The sequence below is a fragment of the Bombina bombina genome, chromosome 2 (assembly GCF_027579735.1).
Source record: "Bombina bombina isolate aBomBom1 chromosome 2, aBomBom1.pri, whole genome shotgun sequence".
NCBI classification, from domain to species: Eukaryota; Metazoa; Chordata; class Amphibia; order Anura; family Bombinatoridae; genus Bombina; species Bombina bombina.
In genome coordinates, this window is record NC_069500.1 from 669,180,577 (window position 1) to 669,205,795 (window position 25,219).

At 35.3% G+C, this 25,219-nt stretch overlaps 1 protein-coding gene across 2 annotated transcripts in view; it reads left to right on the plus strand.

Moving 5' to 3' along the window:
* The first annotated feature begins 3,000 nt into the window (after window positions 1-3,000).
* The window catches only part of ABCA1 (ATP binding cassette subfamily A member 1), a 154,891-nt gene continuing 132,672 nt past the window's right edge, over window positions 3,001-25,219 (plus strand). For both annotated transcript variants that reach the window (XM_053702625.1, XM_053702624.1), the window contains exon 1: window positions 3,001-3,295. The gene's annotated coding sequence lies outside the window, so the exon portion shown is untranslated. The remainder of the gene's footprint in view (window positions 3,296-25,219) is intronic.

Genomic DNA, 25,219 nt, shown 5'->3' on the forward strand with positions numbered 1-25,219 from the left:
TATTTGTTTGGTGAGTTAAAGAAGACAAAAACTGATGCTGAAAGTGTTAAATTATCGGGGATTCACAGAAAAGGCTTTATTGTGTCACAGACAGATTTTACCTTCTTTTTTCATTACTTGCTGAGTACTCTTAAAGGGACACTAAACCTAATTTTTTATTTCATGATTCATATAGAGCAGGCAATTTTAAGCAACTTTCTAGTTTACTCCTATTATGATTTTTTTCTTCATTCATTTGGTATCTTTATTTGAAGAAGAAGGAATGTAAGCTAAGGAGCCAGCCCATTTTTGGTTCAGCACCTGGGTAGCGCTTGTTGGTTGATGGCTACATGCCAGCAAATACTAAAGGCAGTTAGGACCAAGCAGATACAACAAGAAGACAAGACATCATTTGAATAAGTGCATGAGGATCCCTGATTATCATATATTACCTTGATAGTATGTAGTTTTTGTCTTGACATCGTCAGACTTACTTCTTCACTTTCCAATCTCTATCCAATTTCCAGACAAATATCTGTAAAGATGGCCTGACAACTCAAGTAACCAGGTTCCCAATTAAGAGCCAGATTATGAGTGGCGCACGAACAGTTACACGCAAGAGAAAAGGAGTTATTGCGGCTGTTTGCGCACATTGGGTTTATTGCTAGTATGTATGTGTATATATATATATATATATATATATATATATACTGTATATATGTGTGTGAGTGTGTGTGTACAGATGTATTTATGTAGTTATATGTGTTTATATCTATTTAGACAAATATACACATATAAGCATATAAATGCATATGTGCACACATTCACACACACACATATACACATATATATATACAGTATATATATATATATTTGTATATCTATACCTATTGTACCCAAATTCCATCAGATATATATAAATATGTATTTATGAATTAAGAGAACATATTCTGCTATGTGAAGAACTTTGGAATGTGAAATATTTATATTTTCATGTTGGGTTAGCGCACTTGAGAATATGCGATCGGGTTTGCTTGCGAGTAGGGTGTTAGGTTTTCCTCCACTTTTTTGCTCCATTGACTTCTATGTGGGAGTACATTAAGTGAGAGCGATATCCTAAGTTCCACTTTTTACGAGCATTGGGTTAGCAGGTTACTTTCAACTTGTAATATGTGCGCTACCCGACATGAACAAGAAGCTAACTTCTAGCAGAGTAAGTGGTTGAGCTGGAGAGTTAAATGCTGCTCCACTTGTAATCTGGCCCTAAACAGGTAAAATGACCCCAAACAATAATGTTGGCCCATCTGAAGGTGAAAGCAAGCAACATCATCACAAACCAACTAAAAACTTCCATTGATGGTTGATGGGAGATACAATTTCCATAATGTGAGATTCACTTGTGACTTTGAGATAACAATGAAAAAGAAAAAAAAACTTAAACAGCTCTGAGCACCATAATGTTTATTGAGAGAGGGAATTTGTGAACAGACCATCGCCCTCTGACATAATCCCAAACCACACCCCAACTAAACAGACTAGCAGCATCTGTGGTGACCACAAGCCAAAGGAGCTGCAGAGTTAATATCTACTTTCCACCAATCAACAGTTGCTGACAATTTCACACAGGGAACAGTTCTCATTTCTTTAAATAGAGAAGCAGTATATCTTGTGATGCGCTGCCCAACATGTCGCTGTAAAAAAATAAATTCAGCTAAGGAGCAAACCAGGGGAAAGTAAGTAAAACAGGGTCTTAAATATATATTAAAAGGTCACATTCATCACTTTTTAATGAGATAATGCACTACTCAAAGCAAGACTTTTAAAATGTCATTTTTTTAAACTGTACTGTCCATTAATAATAGATACCAGGATAGACCCAAACACAATCTAATACAGTTTTAAAAGCTAACAGTCTACTTCAAGTGAATATTAAGTATGAAGGCCCTATGTCTCCTGAAACATTTGTCTCCTCACAGAAGTTCAAGTACCTAATACTAAAAATAAAATGATTGCTATGTACTGTAAGGCAGCAAGGAATTAATGCAGGACACTATATGAGCTGACCCAGCTAGCATGGTACTGTGAAAACCCTACACGTGTGTAAGATTTCAGCATCCAAAGGCAGCAGATGAGAAATAGAAAATTGGTATTAGAGCTATGTATAGTAAGATCTGTATTTGTACTACATTGGGGCCACATTAATTTTTATGTCTATACAAAAATAAAGAAAATATCTTTATCAGACTATATAGGAGAAAGATGTTTGCCCCAAACCAGTAGACTAAAACATGCCCACGAATAATGAATATGATACTGTACTAGAGAACAAGTGCTACAGGGTTGGTGCTGTACTTGAGAATGGATAATTCATTAGAACAACCAACATGCCTTTTGCAAATGTAACAGTAATTTACAAAATAACATTAAATATCAAATACAAACTGATATAGATATCTCCAAACCAATACAAGATCACTTGTTTGTGCACACAACGTCGTTTTATGTATTAATTAATTCATCTTGTAATTGCAGAGAAAAGTTTAATGATGTAAAACTTAGAAACACATCACTCAATTTATATGTCTGCAACTATTATCTCGCAGTGGTCCCGAGTTCCATAGCATGTTGCCAATATTTGATACATAATAGAATCAATATTTGATTATTACATTCAAGCTGCACAGTCCTGAACCTTACACATTATCTAAGGGTTTCATAGAAATCGTACATGCAGCCCTGAACTGCTTATTATTAAAAATTATCAAAGATACTGTAACAATAAACAAATACACTGCCATATTTCACTTTTCAGTCCTAATCATTCATATTACCATAGTTACTTATTGCCTCTCCCTGGACCTAGTGTGTGGGAATCAATGTTGTGAACTACTAATGCAGTTTTCCAGGCTGCTGCAGAACACCGTTCCCTGCACTGGCCGTATCGCCGCCTTAAGGGGCGGAGCCTGCTACACGTGCTTTCAGTAAGTGACTGAGCCATATAAACAGTAGGACTAGCTTCTGACCGATAATAACCTCTCCTGTACAGCTCAGCGGCTGGATCTATAAAAGGAACTCCGGGTTAAAAACATTAGTCCTTTTTTTTCTCTCTCTCTCTCTTATTCTCTGAGAGGCAGAAAGGGGGAGATACTGTGCCGGGGAGGCTGACAAAAACATATTCTCATAGTACAAGCCAGGAAGCATCAGATCTGCACTGTATGGAATAGAGGACGCAGTGGTCCCATGAATGTGTTAGCTACTTTACAGGACTTACATCGCTGGCTCTTTTATAGATTCCCGCAATAGGAGGGGGCAAGAGGTAAGGACTGTTTATTACTCTGTATTAGGATTTAATCTGATTTGTGTTAAGTTTGTTACATTTTATTAATGTGCTTTTGAAAAAATGAGCAGCTCTGAATATCCACCCAGTCATCATTTTATATGAACATCTACATGATAAATTCTTGTTTTGTGTCAATTTAATGACCACTTAACAGTCCAACTGCGGCACAAAACCGTTCCATCCCATATATCGGATTATATATACAGTTGATATGTTTTTAGGGGGGGGTTCAAAATCAAGGTCACAGCAGACCCTTTGCACATCGCCAGCAGCTGCTGCAGTGACCTGGATTGATGATAAAAACAAAGGCTCCTTCTGAGGTGGGTTTTTGAGGAAAACATTTGTACTGGATAAGTGAGACACTGAGATGTTTGTTTCTCTCTCTTTGTTCCGCTGCATTAGACTTGATCCCTTATACAGATAAGCAGCCTCCTTATAAGGAGCATCTCTTGTTTACTTGCTAGTGGTGCAGGTTAAATGCCACCCCTCAGACCCCTTTGTGTAGAGTTATACAGTATCTGACTCAAGCATTAAATGGTATACTCTGTGCTGTACTCTTAGATTAGAACATTTATTGTAACGCAGATCTAATTATGATTTGCAGTTTTATGTTAGAATAACAATATTCTATGTTGCTTAGGCTGTCTGAGGTGGTTTAAGGCTCATTTTGATAGACTATAATTTTCATAAACAAGCCATAGCCATTCATTCTGCAAGTTTCTGGCTCAATAAATGAGTTTATTAGTAATATTTACTTAATTACTTTATAGGTGCTAAGATTCCATAAGACGTTTATTTCCTTCATCAGTTCACAAATGGTTCCATTCTAGATTCAGTAAATAGAGTCAGTAATTAAATTGCTAGTGTTGTTATTATTTGTTACAATCCGGTTTTACAATCTGGTGTCATATGCTGCTAATAACTATTTGTACCAGAAGTTGGAGCTACTGAGACGAAGAAAAAGTGTTCAAATGACCGTTAGTAACCTCTTTTTTCTTTCTGGTTCTGCTTATAAAACATAGATCTAAACCAGTTTACTGTACATCATATAGATTTACTGAGAAATTCTAAAAATGTCATTTAGCTGAATTATAACTCACGATTGTATTTATAGACACAGTTTTCTCATTCGGATAATGTATGGTAATCTGTGTAAATAGAAGAGAATTACGTAATGATCATACATAAAATAGAAGCCTCACAACCTAATTCTTAAGGTTTTATACAGCTCCTTATATTAAACAAGACATTTGTGATGTGTAGGTACACAACTCTCTATATTTCAGCATTAGTAAATAGTGTGTGCATAAATCATTATACAGTACTTATGAGGTGTAGCATACATTGATTGGACAGAACAATTTGGATTTCTTTTGAAGTCAGACTTTTATCTGTACATATCTCCCCATATAGATACATGGTTCTTATTACTAGCAAGCTGCCACTTTTTAAAGTATATTTTACTTTTTCTACCCAAACCAGTTCTCTGATAAGTGGGAATATGGTGTTTTGTGTTCCCACTTTTGTGCCTCTTTCAGATAATGGTACAGTCACCAAGATGCATCATTCATTGCAACATACCTTGTTAATGCTTACCTATATTTTGGAAGAAAGCATAGACTATTTTTGTCTGTTTGTTAGTAGTAATTTGTGCACCAGTCTCTGGACATTACTTACTTATATATGTAGAAAATTGGCATTGATATTGTTGGTATTCTTAAGGATTAGTTTGAAAAGGAAATTGTTTAGAAAAAAAGAGATATAGCAGTTGGCTATAGGATCACCATTGTATCTTACAGTAAGTACTTTGAATAAAGGATGTTTTTCTGAGCTGGAGGAAGCTGTAGAAGCTTTTGGAATGCTTTATGTCTGTGTTGATTTATTATGAATATATCTCCATTATTATCTATACATATTTTACTTTAGTTGTACAATGGTGGGAACAGGCGTGTTCTATACATTATTTTTTTTGCAGCTGGCATTTTACAGGCTAATTATAGGGAATTATGTGTACATAATCACATCAAATTAATTCTTCAGGTTAACAAACAATGTTAATTCCATTATATACCATTAAAATTTGTGGTTTTGTAATATGATTTAATAAATATGCTATGTTTGTGGTGTGTGGCAAGCATGATATCAAGGTGATTTATTAATTAATTGAGTTATTAATACATTGCCTTAATAAACTATTTACTATTGATAATTGCAACATGCCTATCATTAAAATACTTTAAGGTTTAAAGGGTTATGAAGATCTGAAATACTTTAATAAAGATCAGAAATTAAACCTCTAGTCTAAGCAATAAGACTGCAGACAAAAGTCATATTTACAAGGTCATGGTTATGGAGACACCAGATTTTTCTCTCTAGCAAAGAGAGGTTTTAACATGTTTTTGTCTGAAGGGTCCAGCAGGTTCTCTGTGTTATTGAATATTTTCTACTGCCTTGAACCAGAATGTGCAAATGCACCATAAAAAAATGTTCAGCATCTCTAATTAAATGTGATGTATATACTAGCGTTTAGTTCCACTTTGTACAAAATGTATCTAGCATTGTATCTCCTCTGCATGGAGTCATCCCCATTTTATGTGAAACTATATTTTAAAGCCCCATGCTGGACCAGTGTATTTGTATTTTGCAGAGTTTAAAGTAGGAATGTCCATGTGTAGATGAGCCCCAAACAGCCTAGAACTTCAAAACTCCTTTATTGAATCCGTACAGCATATTTATGTTCTCTTAGTTTGAATAAGGTACAAGTGCGCTAGCTCAGAAATCCTTCATTTAAGGGTTTTGCAGATGCATTTCATTTGGAGCCAGCTAACTTTGAGTAGCCAGCCGTTTCCTATTTTTAAAAGCTAGACTAGAATGTTTGAATGTAGATATTATTAAAATCATCCCAAGAGTTAGGTGCCAGAAATAAAATTCTATAACCTGTTGCCCACTGGCTTGTTTTTTTTTTTTAAAGAGATATGAAGCACAATTTTTTTTGTGTGTGATTCAGATAGAGCATACAATTTTAAACAACTTTCCAATTTACTTGTTATCTAATTTGCTTTGTTCTCTTTTAATCCTTTGTTGTAGGCTTGCTGCTGATTGGTGGCTGCACATTTATATCTCTTATAATTGGCTTACTGATGTGTTCATTTAGCTCCCGAAAGTGCATTGCTGCTCTGTTCCTTCAATAAAGGATACTAAGAGAATAAAGCAAAATGATAATGGAAGTAATTTGGAAAGTTGTTTTCATTGTACACTCTATCTGAATCATAAAAGCAAAAGTTTGGGTTTCATGTCCCTTTAAATTCTACTCTCATACCTAATCCAAAGTGAAACTCTCGTGTTTTTAAAATGTTTTTCATGTGCTGTTTTTTAACTGTGTTAATTACATGTTACTTTTGAGTGATGTATGGTACATTTTTGGTTGATCCCTATGTTTGAGTTTAAGATTTAGTGCCCAATGATCTAAAGCAGGGGTGGGCAATTATCATCCCTCCAGATGTTATGGACTATATCTCCCATAAAGTTTTTTAAGCCATAATGTTGGCAAAGCATCATGGGAGATGTAGTCCATAACATCTGGATGGCCAATAGTTGCCCACCCCTGATCTAAAGCTTTCTGATCTGGCGGGATTATCTACAAAATGTCATCAGTGCTGCGAGGTACCTCAAACAATTTTAGAAAGGAAAATTTTAGCTTGAGAGCTGTTTATCCCCTGTATAGAGTTCCACATGTGAATGAGACACCTATATTACAATATACGGTCTAAAATAAATCTTCAAAGATTTTGCTTCATCTCTCTGTGCCAGCAAATGTTTGATCATTGGGCTCTAATAGTTTTAATCAACAGGTGAAAGACATTAGTAGTAGCCCAATCACCGAACAGTTAAAAAATATACGTTACCCCCCTAGAAATGACAGTCTCTGATGAAGTGCAAAGCATGTAGCTAGCAAAAACGTGTACTCCTTGTGTAACTTTTTTTTATTGATAACAATAAAGGTTATGTTTTATGCTAAATAAAATGCATTCATAAAATATTTTTTTTAAATGATTTTTCCAACTTTTTTATTATTTTTGTTTCTGGCATCTGGGTTTTGGAAAGTCCTACCTTAAATCCTATCTCATTCTTGTGTATTATTTTTGGAAAACCCAGCAGCTCAGCTTTGCAAGTTAGGACAGGTCTGGTATAATTATCAGCAACTGAACTCTCTTGAAAATAGATGCTAAAGGAGTCAATGCTAAAAATGAAATGTATAGAAATTAATCAATTTTTATTTTATTTTATATATTTAGGGATTATGAATTGTCAGCATTTCTAAATGTCTATCTATGTATTTTGAGACTTTATCTCTATATTTTTTTCTGCACCACTTATCTTCATGTCCACAAAGAATATTCTACTATGCTCATTGCCATGCAGTTCTCTCTAAGATGATAATTGTCATGTTTCCAAGTAATATAGAAAAACTGGTATTTGTGTTGGTTTGTAGGAAACATAACGTCTTGGTTCATTTGTTTGACTCTATGGTTGTATTTGTTGCCAAAACATATACCCTGCTTTGACTAATTTGCTGATTGTGATAATTGATTTCTGATTACTTTTTTATTTGTTCTTCAATTTTGTAACAAAATATGACAACATTTCTCACTCCTTTTGTGGGAGTTCCTGGATGCTTAGAAGCCAGGTGCAAATATTTACACCTGGACATCTCATTTCAGTAGAGCTGTCACAATAGCTGATGGACTGATTGGACTAAAATAGTCGAGGGGCTTTTGTATTGTTAGCAAGCTTGGTAATGCTGCTTGCAGGGCCTTGCCAATTGCATTTTATGTGTTGCCAATCTCAGTGTGTGTACTGTATGAAAGAGTTATATATAAGCTTTAAGTTTCTGTACTTCTCTGCACACACATATATATTATGTATCATCTGTCACAAACTACAGCCTGGGATTAAGTGTTTTTCTATGTAAATGTCTCTTTTAAGAAGGCTAGTAGTATTTATCTGCATTTTTAAAGGGATACTAAACCCAATTTTTTTATTTCATGATTCGGATAGAGCAGGCAATTTCAAACAACTTTCTAATTTACTCATATTATCAAATTTTCTCGTTCTCTTGATATCTTAATTTAAAAAAGCAGGAATCTAAGCTAAGGAGCCGGCCCATTTTTGGTTCAGAATGCAGCTAAATAAGAAAGCACTAACCAGGGTTCTGAACCAAAAATGGGCTGGCTCCTTAGCATAGATACTGGCTTTTTCTAACAAAGAAAAATTGATAATCGGAGTAAATTAGAAAGTTGCTTAAAATTGTCTGCTCTATCTGAATCATGAACGAAAAAAACTGGGTTTAGTAACCTTTTAAAGGACCAGTCAACACAGTAGATTTGCATAATCAACCAATGCAAGATAAGAAGACAACGCAATAGCACTTAGTCTGAACTTCAAATGAGTAGTAGATTTTTTTCTGACAATTTTAAAAATTATGTATTTTTCCACTCCCCCTGTACCATGTGACAGCCATCAGCCAATAACAAATGCATACATGTACCATGTGACAGCCATCAGTCATTCACAAATGCATACACGCTTATTCTTGCACATGCTCAGTAGGAGCTGGTGACTCAAAAAGTTTAAATATAAAAAGACTGTGCACATTTAGTTAATGGAAGTAAATTGGAAAGTTGTTTAAAATGGCATGTTCTATTTGAATAATGAAAGTTTAATTTTGATTGAGTGTCCCTTTAAGGATGCCTCCTATAACATTTGTGCTGTAGTTTGGGGTTATAGTGTATTCCTCCATAGAGTTTTAATTGCGCAGTCTCTTTAATTGCCTGCTTTTATCTGTTCCTAATTATCCTCAGCAGGAGAGAAAGATAAGTGAAAAAACAAGTTCAAATATGGCAGCAACCATTACTTTATAGAAACTTGGTGGAATTTAGAAAAACAACAAATTCAGAGTTATGTTACAGGCAAACGGATAAAAACCTCAACTATATTTCAAAGTTTTAACTACACGTAATTAAACCTTTTATATTACAATCCCATAATGTTTAATATCCCTTTAAAACAGATTAATAGCTTGTTTGCTGTAATTGTTTTTCAATGGTCAGACTCCTCCCACCACTTTTTTTTTATTTGGAGGAGCCAATCTGGACTTCATTCTGAAGACAGGGCTTGTTATGGTCCTTGTGTTAATAAAATCTTCAGTGCTTATCTTCAGCAGTAATGCTAAAATAATTACAAATGAGATACTAATATGTGGCAGGGTTGCACAGTTTTTAGGCTTGGAAAATACCCAAATTTTCAGACTTAAATTAGAAAAAGAGGAGCAAAATAAATAATGAAAATATATTGCAAAATTGTTTACTATGGGTAATTTAGCATTTTAATATTACAATCTTTAAGTGTACACTGTCCCTTTAAATGGATATGAAACCCAAAAATGTTATTGTGTGATTGAGACAGAACAAACCATTTTTAAAAAGTTTCCAATTTACTTCTATTATTAAATTTACTTCATTCTCATGATATTCTGTGTTGAACAGATACCTAGGTAGGCATCTGGAACACTACATGGCAGAAAATAGTTCTGCCCTCTAATGCTCTTGCAAATGGATAACAGTCTTTCAAAACTGTTGCCATATAGTGCTCTAGAAATGGGCCGTCTCCTAAGCTTATGTCCCTGCTTTTCAACAAAAGATACCAAGAAAAAGAAGAAAAATGATAATAGAAGTAGATTAGAAAGTTGTTTAAAATCACATGCGCTATGCGAATCATGAAAGAAAAAATGTTTTAAGTTTAATTTCCCTTTTTAAGGCTCTGAACAAGACTTTACATGAAACCCATAGTAAGATACAACCAGCAATACAAAATAGTACAAGCTTTAATTATTTAGAACCTTCAAAGTCCTACAAAAAAAAGTGTGGGAACTCACCAAGACTTCCACCCCCCCAACAATTAATATTATTTTATATATACACACACTTACACACACTGTATTTATATGTATAGAATCTATACACTTTGGTTAATGAAAGCAAATTAAATCCATTGAAGGGTTGAATGGTTGCCTGAGAATCCTCCTCTGTCACAGAGTCTCACCCACTTAAGGTGCAATAGTCCTATTTCTGCTGAGGGGAGCTAAATAACCACAGAGCAAGCCACACAGAAATGTAAGTACCATGTGTTACACACAGTGTGGGGCGATCACACAGCAGGACCACTGACAGGCTTGCATTTAGTGTATTGTAGGAAGTGTTACTGCCCATTACTAGAGGATCTCACTATCCTTCTAATCAGACTGTGCTTCATCTCCTACCACCAGCAGCAGCAGTGTTTACTGAAGTGTTTCTTTTCTCTGTCCAGAGGATACTTAGTTCCTCCTGCAGAAATAGTGCAGGAACACCGTTCCCATGCGTTCCCGCTCGACTTGACCCCTGACCCCGTATATATGAGTTTAGAACACATGCCATGACCCACAGAGAGCAGCATTTTACGTTTTATTAAGTATTTGCTGTTTATTACTATTATATTTCACAGTGTCAGATCCAGTACTGTGATGTCCATTGTATGTGAGATTAGAATGATTGGACTATACCCTTCTGTAAAGTGATGATGTGGCTCTGATTAGTTCTGGGTTTACATATGACTTTATATTGCTGGTGATATCTCAAGCTGTAGTAAATGATTAAATAGTGACTTTTTGTTATCAAAAAGATTATTTGATAACTGCTACTCCTTAGCTCCCAGTTTTTTGTTTTTTTTTGTTACTTTTTGGCTGAAAATATAAAACTTTATTAAAATAAGTAAATTGGTAATCCTACTGTGGTTATGGTAATGACTAATTTTTACACTCTTTTTCACAAGGCTAAAACAAGATTTGTGTGTTCTGCTATTTGAGCCAGTGTTACTGTTATTCTAAGACTGATTGGGGGTACATTGTTGCACTAAATTAAAGCACTTGACATATATTTTAGAGCACTATATAGTGAGGGCTGTCCTTTATTTGTTTTGTGAATACCACATAAAAAATAATCTGCTGTGTCTTTAGTCCTCAAGTTATGAGAGTGTGACACAATGTGAAGTTTGTTCCTAAGATCACACAGTTGATAAAAAAATATCATATTCTGAATGGAAGGTCAAAGATCAACCTGTGTCATAAGTCATTGTTAAAGGGATACTAAACCAAAATGTTTTCTTTAATGATTCAGATAGAGTATGCCATTTTAAGCAACTTTCTGATTTACTCCTATTATCAATTTTTTTCTTTGTTCTCTTGCTATCTTTATTTAAAAAAGCAGGAATGTAAAGCTTAGGAGCCGGACCATTTTTGGTTCAGAACCTGGGTTATGCTTGCTTATTGGTTAGTCAAATGTAGCCACCAATTAGCAAGCATTATCCAGGGTGCTGAACCTAAAAAGCTTTTACATTCCTGCTTTTTAAATAAAGATAACAAGAGAATTACAAATATGATAATAGGTAGGAGTAAATTAGAAAGTTGCTTAAAAGTACATGTTTTTTCTGAATCACAAAAGAAAAAAATTGGCTTAGTATCCCTTTAAATCTCATAAATCAACAACAATTTAACATGTATGATGGGTGTATTTGTAACCCGGTTGTCAATAAAAAAAAAACCTCAGCTATAACTAAAGATAACTTTATTTTTGGACTGTTGTATTACTCTATGAAAGGAAAGGAGTGAGGGGATTTGTAGGGTAATGTGAAATGTCATATTTAACTAAGCTTGGCACCTCTGTCAGGAAATGTCACTATTACATTTTCTCTCATTTTTCTTTTCACAACAAAGAGTAAAAAAATGTTTATTAAATCTATGGCTACTGAATCTACTGAAAAGCAGAGTTGTAATGTTAGTTAGGAATAAATAGTCTCACATCAAGTTCTTCCCTATCAGTCATGAGTTAAATGGTTGGCAAAATATTATATTTACTGGTTCAGGACATTCTGACTTTTTGTAGGACTCATAGTAAACATTCATGTTTTATTGTTTCCAATGTAATTTTTCGGTTGTATAACATTATCTTTTAGTACAGAGTAGGTTACCACATAGGCCGGTGAAAAGCAGGTGGTTTATTAAGAAAAAAATATAGCTCCTAAGTCTACAAAAATAAATGTAATAGCTGAGAAAAAAAATAGATGAATATGAAACAATGACGTGGAATGACGCATTTCCATCTAGTTCCTGAATTCCAACCATTGGAGCTAGTTTGTTTACAAGAAAATCACATTGTTTTATATACATTGCTACTGAACTAAAGTGATATATGTAGAATAAAGAAAATAATTGATATTAGATAGATCCGTAGGATATAGAAACATTACCAGGAGAGGCTTATGACTAAAACTGTAAAGTACTTATCTTATGAAGACTCTGCACAATTCACATGGAACAGCACATTCCAGAATGCTTGAAATATCTCCCCACCTGCACACATCATGTGGAAATGCCAGACAGATAGCTCAGCATGCTAAGGCACTGTGGCTGAGCTCTGTAGCAGCCCAAGGGTTGCAGGTTTGATCCCCGGCGAGGTCCACTCAGCCTTTCATCCTTCCGAGGTCAATAAAATGAGCAGCGCCTTGAGACCCTTATGGTGATTAGCCGCGCTTTACAAGTACCCAATACAATACATACATACAAATGTGTACATGCTTCTGATGTCAGAACTGGGGCAATTTTTTCTTCTACTATAGTTTTTAGAGATGACTATATTAGAGAAGGTTTTTGCTTACAAATATAAAACATGTTTTTATTAATTTTTTAATCCATTGATAGACTTTCATATGGTAAAATGGCTAGTCAAATAAACGGACAATAGGCACCTTGAGATGTTTATATAAAATGTTTAGTAATGCATAATAAAACCGCTTTGCATTATACTTTCATTACTTAATTTTTTTCCCCTTTTAATGTAATTTAGCTGTCAAAATAGTTCATTTTCTAATTCTCAGAGTTGGAAATACCAACTTCTCAAGGTTAAGCCTGCTGCATAGCTTTCCTGATTGTCTTAGGTAAAATGCACTTTATACTAACATAATGACCATTACTAGCCTTCTTTTCTGCAGGCTCAAGCCCAGATTGCCTCCTTAAAATGAGGTATGTTGTTGGTGGAGTTTGCCTAATCGAAAACAATTGCTGCAAACAAGATGTTAATTTGTTTTTAAAAAGTTTAGACTTGGCTAATATTATGTTCTATAGCAAGACAAAAGAAATGTCTTGTAATTACACGGTGTTTAGTGTCAATATTCTAACATCAAGCATCAAGGAGGCTGAACAAATAAATATTTCAGGAAGTTGAGTACAAAGTACCATTATCAATACAGAGAAGCACATTTTATGATGTTATATATTTAGAAATTTGCTGCTCGACATTCAACTGGGATTTTCTGCAGACAGGTTGTGGTTTTGGGCTATGAGGATTCCTATTTGTTTCCAGTAATAATGCTCCATGTTGGTTGCCAAGGTGAAAACATATATCAGTAATTTATATGGGGTAGAAGGATTTGGTTAAAGGGACAGTAAAGTCAAAATTAAATATTATTGATGTATATAGAGAATGCAATTTTACACAACTTTCCTATTTACTTCTGTTATCTAATTTGCTTTGTTCTCTTGGTATCATTTGTTGGAAAGCATCCCATGGTAGGTTTAGGAGAAGCAATGTACTACTCACATATTTGCCTCTTGTCTTTGGCTCACCAGATGTGTTCAGCTAGTTCCCAATAGGACATTGTCGTTTTCTTTGTCAGAATGGGAATGTAGTGGTGCATGAATATTCATTTTCATCTAAACACCTTGTACCTGCACAGCTGATTCTCTATTTAGACTGTAAGTGTTCTACAGAGCAGGATCTTGTAATCCACTGTTTTTGTGTGTGTGTGTGTCTAAGTGTTTGTGTGTGTGCCTGAGTGTTTTTGTGTGTGTCTGTGTCTAAGTGTTTGTGTGTGTGCCTGAGTGTTTTTGTGTGTGTGTGTGTGTGTCTAAGTGTTTGTGTGTGTGCCTGAGTGTTTTTGTGTGTGTCTGTGTCTAAGTGTTTGTGTGTGTGCCTGAGTGTTTTTGTGTGTGTGTCAGAGTGTTTTTGTTTGTGTCTGAGTGTGTTTCTAAGTGTGTCTGAGTGTGTCGGAGTGTTTGTATGTGTGTGTGCCTGTGTTTTTGTGTTTGTGTGTGTCTGCTTTCTGGGGGGAGGGGGGGTGACACCATAAGTTGCCGCACCGGGTGACACCAACCCTAGTGACGCCACTGATCCTTCTGACCCAGTGTCACTTCCCCAGCTTGTCTTTTTTATTGTACATCCTGTTTAGAGCTTTGAAATCAGTTGCCACATTACAAAAATGATAGTTCTTCTATTAATCCCTTAATTTGTATCTAGTAAAATGGTCATTAATTAAAACAAAAACAAAAAAAATACTTTTGAATAGCTTCTCTCTCTACCCCTTTGATCAGCATTTAAAGCAGATAAAATAAAAAGGTAATATGTCAGCACCATTATATAGGAAATAAAGAAGTTTAAAGTGAATGATGCAAAACCATTGTTTGTTCAATCAGGTTTTAAGATCCATTTAATAAATGACGTAATCCTTTGTTGTCCATCTTTTGAACTTGAGCGTCCTAGAAAGCATTGTTCTTATTTATCCCATAAATAATTAGTGCTTAGGTCAAGATGAATGGAAGGGCTGTTGTCAGGGAACGTTGGGTTAATGCTGACACACAAAGCAAATGTACCAGCCAGTTAAAAGCCATAAGAGCACATGTATTGATTTCCAGGGATTCTTATTTATTGCTTAGTAAGGTGAAGACAATCCCAGAATAGAAGGGGGAGCGCTAGGATCATGTGTGAGGAAATATGTAGGCATTGATTTTAGTTATACACATAAGGGACCAGGAGCCAGAGGAATAGGGGATGATGCCAATGCAGCATTTGTGCAGAATAAAAAAAATATAAAGTGTCTTTAAAACCTGTCCTATAAGAGTGTTACTACTATCATTGGTTTACGATCATTGAAGAATATTTTAATATGGTTTAAAAAAAGTATACTGAAATTACTGTTCTACACATTCTTTAAAGCAGAAGGATCGTTTTCTATATACATTATGTGGCATTTGTATTTTTTTATTGTAATAGAAGGTTCACTAATATTTGATAATTGATAATATGGACAACATTTTTTTTCCCAAAATACAGAAATAATGCATAAGACAAATACAAAAATAGCTGTGTCTGCATTTAAGAATTTATGATTGTTTATGTATAAGCATAAAGCTAAACTTTGTATATGCTGGAAGAAATTTCTGCCAACACCCGTCAGTTCTCTTGTGTAATGAAAATTCACTTTAGACCAGCAGTGGCATTTCTAGGGGTCATGCTGCCCTAGGTGCACTTATTGTCTGCCCCCCTCAATTTATGTGACATTTGTCTTATTTTTGGAGCATGCTGGGATAGGAAAAAGTGTAGAAAGCACTGGGTTTTATGTACATGCCGTGCATTAAATAGATAAATACACACACATATACTTTTCATATTTGTGAGTTCCCAATCAAATTTTACAAAGCATGAAGATTCTGCCAAATGTTTGATTGGAAGCTTAAAGGGACAGGATACCCCAAAACGTTCTTTCATGATTTGGATAGAACATACACTTTTCCAGTTTACTTATATTAGCAAATTTGCTTCATTCTCTTGTTATCCTTTGCTGAAGGTACAGCATTGCACTACTGGCACCAAGCTGAACACACCTAGTTAGCCAATCACAAGAGACAATGTGTGCAGGCACCAATCAGCAGCTAGCTCCCATTCATCTGGGATATGTGCATATTCTTTTTCAGCAAGGGATACCAAGAGAACAGAGCACATTTAAAAAATAGAAGTGAATTTAAAAGTGTCTTAAAATTACATGCTTTATCTGAATCATGCAAGTTTAATTTTGACTTTCCTATCCCTTTAAAGGGGTATGAAACCCAATTTTTTTCTTTCATGATTCAGAAAGCATGCAATTTTAAGCAACTTTCTTATTTACACCTATTATCAATTTTTCTTCATTCTCTTGGTATCTTTATTTGAAAAAGCAATGTAAGCTTAGGAGCCAGCCCATTTTTGGTTGGATAGATGGATGGATATATAGATAGATAGATAGATAGATAGATAGATGTGTGCTTTTTCTAATTTTATAAACCTGAGGCTGGGATTTAAGAAACACTGCTTTATTTATATGAATTATATCATACAAAAAAAAAATCACATTAAATTCAGCCTTTAAAATTTTAAAGGATTACGAAACCTAATTTTTTTTCTTTCATGATTCAGATAGTGTAAAATTTTTAGCAACTTTTAAATTTGTTCCTATCAAGTTTGCTTATATCTCTTACTATTGTTTGTTAAAAAGCACATAGGTAAGTTTTGGAGGGCATACGTGTTTGGAGCAATATAACAAATTTATACATTAGCAAGAGCACTCAGTCACAGCAGTGTTTGCTTTTATACCGTGTTCCAGACATGTGCACACTATCTTTTTAAAGAACAATAAGAGACTGGTTCTTTATAAGAATACACATAGTAGCACTCAAGGTTTAAAGCTTATAAGTCTAATATATTAGGACAGCATGTAATGAATGAACTTGTGAAATTAGGTTAAAATATAACTTTTATTAAATAACTAATAAAATTAGTAAATTATTTTAAAACCACATTTAGATCATCTTCTATAGTCAAAGAATAATTGTATATAAAGTTATATCAGGTCTGGTATATGAATAGGTGGTGTATAAGAGTCTGTATTTATATCACAGAAATGCAAATTATAAATCTGTGCAGGTCTGCCGCAGTTCAAGGGGGTTACGCAGTTCTCAAGGGTATATTATCCGTGTAAGGTCACAGCTAGTACATAGTATAGTGATCAGGGACCTATATTAGGTAAAGTTACAGATGTGTAGATTTGTAATATGTGCACACTATCTACCTAATTATCCCCTTCAACAAAGAAAACAATCAAAACTAAGCACATTTTTTAATTGTAGGCTCTATCTGAATCCTGAAAAGAAAAACAAGCCCCTCTAAAGCACATTAACAAGGTCCCATATTAATCACATCAATAAAAATGTTTGTATTCCTTGGCATTTTTTTAAAAGGAATACTTATGTATGGCTCATGTTTGTATGTTTCATAGTATACATTAATGATATAACAGGTTTTTCATGATATTGAAGTTAAATATGATATGATGCATGAATATCACTCCACAATAATTCATTCCCTACCCATCTATGTCGTAAGTTACCTCAGGGAATGCAGGTTTGCAGAATAGCAAGACACACAGCTCACTCCAGCTAAGCAACTTAATTGTATATTTTAAATGGACAAAACAAAATTGTTCAGAATAAGGAATTGATCTGAGTAATGGCATAGGCGGTGTTTTCATATAATACTGAGCTTTGTGATATGTAGCACTGATAGTCTAAACATAAAAAAAACATTTCCAGGAAAGAATCATGATAAATTGCTGATAACGCTTCTGAAACTGAATAGAAAGATGACTTTGACCTAGTGTCTACCCGTTCTTTGGATATCCGTATGGAAAGAAATAAGTGCAAAGTGTGCAGTTTACACAGATAGTGAAACTATGTAATAAAAGTGATAAAACTTTACAGACAACAAGAACATCTATTTTTACTTGAGTAAGAAAAAAAAGACTAGAAAAAAAACACATTAAAAACAATGTCAACAAATACATAATAATATATGGTGTTAGATCAAAATATACATATAGCCACCGGTGGTAAAAATGTGTATAAAAAATGTATATATAAAAAAATTGATAAGAAAAAGGGATAATCCAATGATTAAGAACAGAGTTAATATGTCTCTTAAATGGAGGAGATAGGCACTATAGTTGTGAGTCTGAGGTGGGATGAGAACAATCGGTATTAACTTGGTCACACTATATTGGAATGGAAAATGTGACTCACCCAGAATTCGAAACAGTTAAAGTTAGTTTCTCTGTGTACTTTGTGGCTCTCTTCTGAATTTCATGTCTAAACCCTTATATATAGTGTAGTTACCTTGAGCGTTGGTGGCCCGTGGTATATCGTTCTGGATATCCGTTCCTCGGCGTGTAGGAGGTCACGTGACAATTCTCTGGCCAATCAGGGTCACGGATTACCAGGTGATCAGTGTATCTTGTATTTTGCAATTCCAAGTTGCCGAAGTGAGTTGCAATTGTGATGAAAGAGTTGTAACAATGTTACAATACCGATAGGATTGTTACTTCTAGGTTCAAGACGATGTAACAGAGCGCTCTGTATAACAGTCTTTTTTCGGATGCAAACAATCAGTGAAGTGTGAGATAAATGCATTTCAGCTGATGTAGCCTTTCTCTTGACACCCTGATTGGCCAGATAATTGTCACGTGATCTCCTACACGCTGAGGAACAGATATCCAGAACGAACTGTTTCGAATTCTTGGTAAGTTACATCTTCCATTCCAATATAGTGTGACCAAGTTAATACCGATTGTTCTCATCCCACCTCAGACTCACAACTATAGTACCTATCTCCTCCATTTAAGAGACATATTAACTCTGTTCTTAATCATTGGATTATACCTATTTCTTATCAATTTTTTTATACGTATATACATTTTTTATACACATTTTTACCACCGGTGGCAATATGTATATTTTGATCCAACACCATATATTATTATGTATTTGTTGACATTGTTTTTAATGTGTTTTTTTCTAGATTAAATGCTATTATTAGTACTTTATTTTCAGATCTTTGTACATTTATAGTCATTAACGTACTTTGTCTAATAATTTTTTAACCCCTATATATTTTTTAACCCCTTTTTATAGCAGCTTTTATTAGCGCTCCCTGATCATATTTTTTGATTCTTTAGATGGGCGGTATTGTTTGGGAACTGGCCTAATTTTTCAGGGTAGCCTTTTTGTGCTATATTGACAGGTTTTGTTTATTGCTAAAAAAAAAAAAAAAAAAAAAAGACCTTTTTTGCTACAGAATTTCAGAAACCTAAAATTACTAAACAAAAGCAGAGTCTGACAATCTTTGTATAGCATATGTAACAGGTAAGGCACAGGAGAGCTTTCATTAGTTGTGGGTATAAAATAACCACTTCAGGAGCCTCACTTTTGTCCCCTATATCCTCAAAAGGGCCACATGACTTCTATGTATGACACCTAAAGTGTTTAAAACCGACAAGAACATTTTCTTAGTTAAGGGAAGAGAAATGGAGAAATAGTGTGTGTATTTTTTAGGGTAAAGCAGAAGACAATGGGATAGATTACAAGTGGAGTAAGCGCAACTGATAGTGCAGAGTACTTTACCCTTGGTGGAACTTTTCGCTAAGAATAGTGCTTAATCTGGTATTATAAGTGGATGGTAAAAAAGGTTTACTAGAGAACTATGCATTACAAAACACATTAAAAATATAATAAAGTTATTTAGTTCACTTATATTTAAACATATTAATTTCAAAATAATGGTTTATTATTGGAATACATGTTTTAGAAGTGATTTAAAGGGATTGGGTACATGATCAGATGCTGGACTGTGAAGGACTCAAAGGAGTATATGTATGTGTGCAATGATATGTGTATATATGTGTATGTGTTAACATATGAATTTGTGTAGTGTTTGTAAAATATTTTAATAAAAAAAACAGGAAGCCTGGCTTCTAGAATTTTACTCCTGGCTCCTAACATTTTGGGTTATTCTCTATATAGCTATATACAAAAAAAACACTGTCTGGCTCCTAAATATTATTACTGGCTCCTAAATTTTAATTAGGTTTGTCAACCCCTGGAAGCAAAGTACTCCACTAGAAAGAGTTGAGGTTTAGCGCTCTTTCAACTTAGCATACCTTCTGCGCCCACCATAGAAATCAGTTATGTAAAGGAAATAGGGCACCAGCGCAATCCCACATACAGATGATAGTGCACGATAGACGGTCACTTAAAATATTACTTTAACTTGTAATATGAGTGCAGCAATAAAATCTCTATTGACATCTAGCGATGTTAGCTCAAAACAGCGCTAATATTTTTGCAATCCACTTGTTATTTAACCCAATATGTGTGTAGTAGGGTTAATGTTGCATGAGAAGCTTCTGAGGACAACACACATAGTTGCCCATCACTGCCCTAAATTGTTCACAAATGGGCCTGTTGGAGCACTTGAGCTAAACTCTTTCCTATAGAATTTATAGTATTTTTATTTCCAGAATGTGTTTTTCTTGTAGAAACACCACCGTCCCTCTCAATTAGTAATTCAGCATACAAGTGAAAGTTCTAGGTCAGACTGCATTATACAACCAAATGATCCAGAACATAAAGTGATAAAACAAGCCATTGCTTTAGGGAAGAAAAGAGAAACATAATATCTTGTTTAATTTTTTTAATTAAATTAAAAATAAATGCATATTTATTTGCAGGAATGAAACATTATTGGCCAGATTACAAGTAGAGCGCTATTAGTGCTCCACTTTGTAATACCAGCGTATGATAATGTGCGCTGGTATTACAAGTTAATCATAATGACTACACTCTTATGGGAGTAAGTAGCACAGCGATGGGCAGCATTTTTTAAAAATATATGTATATTAATATATACATATATATTTATGTGTTAAAGTGTATATACACATATTAACACATAAATATATATGTATACATATATATATATTTACATTGCGGTCTATGGGAACACACAGTTCCTATAGACCGCTATGTAAAGGCAATTTCCAGTGCCGTTTTTTTTCTAACACCCCACTCCCACCCACTTTAAAGCCCCAGAACTGCCCAGTGCAGTTTTTTTATTAATAGAAAATGGTACTTTTTATTTTTATAAATAACTACAATACCCTCTATTTTGAGGGCATTTGGGGAACTTTTAGAAAATAAACAGAGATTTCATCTCTGGTTAATTTTCAGAGCGCTAATTGCTACCGTAAGCTCGTAATGGCTGGTTAATTATTATGCTCCCGCAAACGGCCAAATTTGCCTGTTTGTGGAAATTGTGGGAGCGCAATAATTTATCTCTTCCACTGGTAATCTAGCTTTTTCTATGGGAACAAAGATCTATCTGATTAAATTGAAACATTTTCAAGCCTGAGATGCTGACTGGTCCATAAGGGAAGCTGCCACATGCCGTTTGGATGATATGTGCATAACCACAAGCATAAATATGTTTTATTCCAGACCATAATACTGTTTAGCAAAATAAAATTAACGCAACAACTTAAAAAAATGACTTTAATATCAGTTTAATAAAGACAATCACTCAGCATTAATCATTTTGCTTGAAGTCTTCTCAGAACACAAACAACATAATTTATGTAAGAACTTACCTGATAAATTCATTTCTTTCATATTAACAAGAGTCCATGAGCTAGTGACGTATGGGATATACATTCCTACCAGGAGGGGCAAAGTTTCCCAAACCTTAAAATGCCTATAAATACACCCCTCACCACACCCACAAATCAGTTTAACGAATAGCCAAGAAGTGGGGTGATAAGAAAAAAAGTGCGAAGCATATAAAATAAGGAATTGGAATAATTGTGCTTTATACAAAAAAATCATAACCACCACAAAAAAGGGTGGGCCTCATGGACTCTTGTTAATATGAAAGAAATGAATTTATCAGGTAAGTTCTTACATAAATTATGTTTTCTTTCATGTAATTAACAAGAGTCCATGAGCTAGTGACGTATGGGATAATGACTACCCAAGATGTGGATCTTTCCACACAAGAGTCACTAGAGAGGGAGGGATAAAATAAAGACAGCCAATTCCTGCTGAAAATAATCCACACCCAAAATAAAGTTTAACAAAAAACATAAGCAGAAGATTCAAACTGAAACCGCTGCCTGAAGAACTTTTCTACCAAAAACTGCTTCAGAAGAAGAAAATACATCAAAATGGTAGAATTTAGTAAAAGTATGCAAAGAGGACCAAGTTGCTGCTTTGCAGATCTGGTCAACCGAAGCTTCATTCCTAAACGCCCAGGAAGTAGATACTGACCTAGTAGAATGAGCTGTAATTCTTTGAGGCGGAATTTTACCCGACTCAACATAGGCAAGATGAATTAAAGATTTCAACCAAGATGCCAAAGAAATGGCAGAAGCTTTCTGGCCTTTCCTAGAACCGGAAAAGATAACAAATAGACTAGAAGTCTTACGGAAAGATTTCGTAGCTTCAACATAATATTTCAAAGCTCTAACAACATCCAAAGAATGCAATGATTTCTCCTTAGAATTCTTAGGATTAGGACATAATGAAGGAACCACAATTTCTCTACTAATGTTGTTGGAATTCACAACTTTAGGTAAAAATTCAAAAGAAGTTCGCAACACCGCCTTATCCTGATGAAAAATCAGAAAAGGAGACTCACACGAAAGAGCAGATAATTCAGAAACTCTTCTAGCAGAAGAGATGGCCAAAAGGAACAAAACTTTCCAAGAAAGTAATTTAATGTCCAATGAATGCATAGGTTCAAACGGAGGAGCTTGAAGAGCTCCCAGAACCAAATTCAAACTCCAAGGAGGAGAAATTGACTTAATGACAGGTTTTATACGAACCAAAGCTTGTACAAAACAATGAATATCAGGAAGAATAGCAATCTTTCTGTGAAAAAGAACAGAAAGAGCGGAGATTTGTCCTTTCAAAGAACTTGCGGACAAACCCTTATCTAAACCATCCTGAAGAAACTGTAAAATTCTCGGTATTCTAAAAGAATGCCAAGAAAAATGATGAGAAAGACACCAAGAAATATAAGTCTTCCAGACTCTATAATATATCTCTCGAGATACAGATTTACGAGCCTGTAACATAGTATTAATCACGGAGTCAGAGAAACCTCTATGACCAAGAATCAAGCGTTCAATCTCCATACCTTTAAATTTAAGGATTTCAGATCCGGATGGAAAAAAGGACCTTGTGACAGAAGGTCTGGTCTTAACGGAAGAGTCCATGGCTGGCAAGATGCCATCCGGACAAGATCCGCATACCAAAACCTGTGAGGCCATGCCGGAGCTATTAGCAGAACAAACGAGCATTCCCTCAGAATCTTGGAGATTACTCTTGGAAGAAGAACTAGAGGCGGAAAGATATAGGCAGGATGATACTTCCAAGGAAGTGATAATGCATCCACTGCCTCCGCCTGAGGATCCCGGGATCTGGACAGATACCTGGGAAGTTTCTTGTTTAGATGAGAGGCCATCAGATCTATCTCTGGAAGCCCCCACAATTGAACAATCTGAAGAAATACCTCTGGGTGAAGAGACCATTCGCCCGGATGCAACGTTTGGCGACTGAGATAATCCGCTTCCCAATTGTCTACACCTGGGATATGAACCGCAGAGATTAGACAGGAGCTGGATTCCGCCCAAACCAAAATTCGAGATACTTCTTTCATAGCCAGAGGACTGTGAGTCCCTCCTTGATGATTGATGTATGCCACAGTTGTGACATTGTCTGTCTGAAAACAAATGAACGATTCTCTCTTCAGAAGAGGCCAAAACTGAAGAGCTCTGAAAACTGCACGGAGTTCCAAGATATTGATCGGTAATCTCACCTCCTGAGATTCCCAAACTCCTTGTGCCGTCAGAGATCCCCACACAGCTCCCCAACCTGTGAGACTTGCATCTGTTGAAATTACAGTCCAGGTCGGAAGAACAAAAGAAGCCCCCTGAATTAAACGATGGTGATCTGTCCACCACGTTAGAGAGTGCCGAACAATCGGTTTTAAAGATATTAATTGATATATCTTCGTGTAATCCCTGCACCATTGGTTCAGCATACAGAGCTGAAGAGGTCGCATGTGAAAACGAGCAAAGGGGATCGCGTCCGATGCAGCAGTCATAAGACCTAGAATTTCCATGCATAAGGCTACCGAAGGGAATGATTGAGACTGAAGGTTTCGACAGGCTGTAATCAATTTTAGACGTCTCTTGTCTGTTAAAGACAAAGTCATGGACACTGAATCTATCTGGAAACCCAGAAAGGTTACCCTTGTTTGAGGAATCAAAGAACTTTTTGGTAAATTGATCCTCCAACCATGATCTTGAAGAAACAACACAAGTCGATTCGTATGAGACTCTGCTAAATGTAAAGACGGAGCAAGTACCAAGATATCGTCCAAATAAGGAAATACCACAATACCCTGTTCTCTGATTACAGACAGAAGGGCACCGAGAATCTTTGTGAAAATTCTTGGAGCTGTAGCAAGGCCAAACGGTAGAGCCACAAATTGGTAATGCTTGTCTAGAAAAGAGAATCTCAGGAACTGATAATGATCTGGATGAATTGGAATATGCAGATATGCATCCTGTAAATCTATTGTGGACATATAATTCCCTTGCTGAACAAAAGGCAATATAGTCCTTACAGTTACCATCTTGAACGTTGGTATCCTTACATAACGATTCAATAATTTTAGATCCAGAACTGGTCTGAAGGAATTCTCCTTCTTTGGTACAATGAAGAGATTTGAATAAAACCCCATCCCCTGTTCCGGAACTGGAACTGGCATAATTACTCCAGCCAACTCTAGATCTGAAACACAATTCAGAAATGCTTGAGCTTTCACTGGATTTACTGGGACATGGGAAAGAAAAAATCTCTTTGCAGGAGGTCTCATCTTGAAACCAATTCTGTACCCTTCTGAAACAATGTTCTGAATCCAAAGATTGTGAACAGAATTGATCCAAATTTCTTTGAAAAAACGTAACCTGCCCCCTACCAGCTGAACTGGAATGAGGGCCGTACCTTCATGTGAACTTAGAAGCAGGCTTTGCCTTTCTAGCAGGCTTGGATTTATTCCAGACTGGAGATGGTTTCCAAACTGAAACTGCTCCTGAGGACGAAGGATCAGG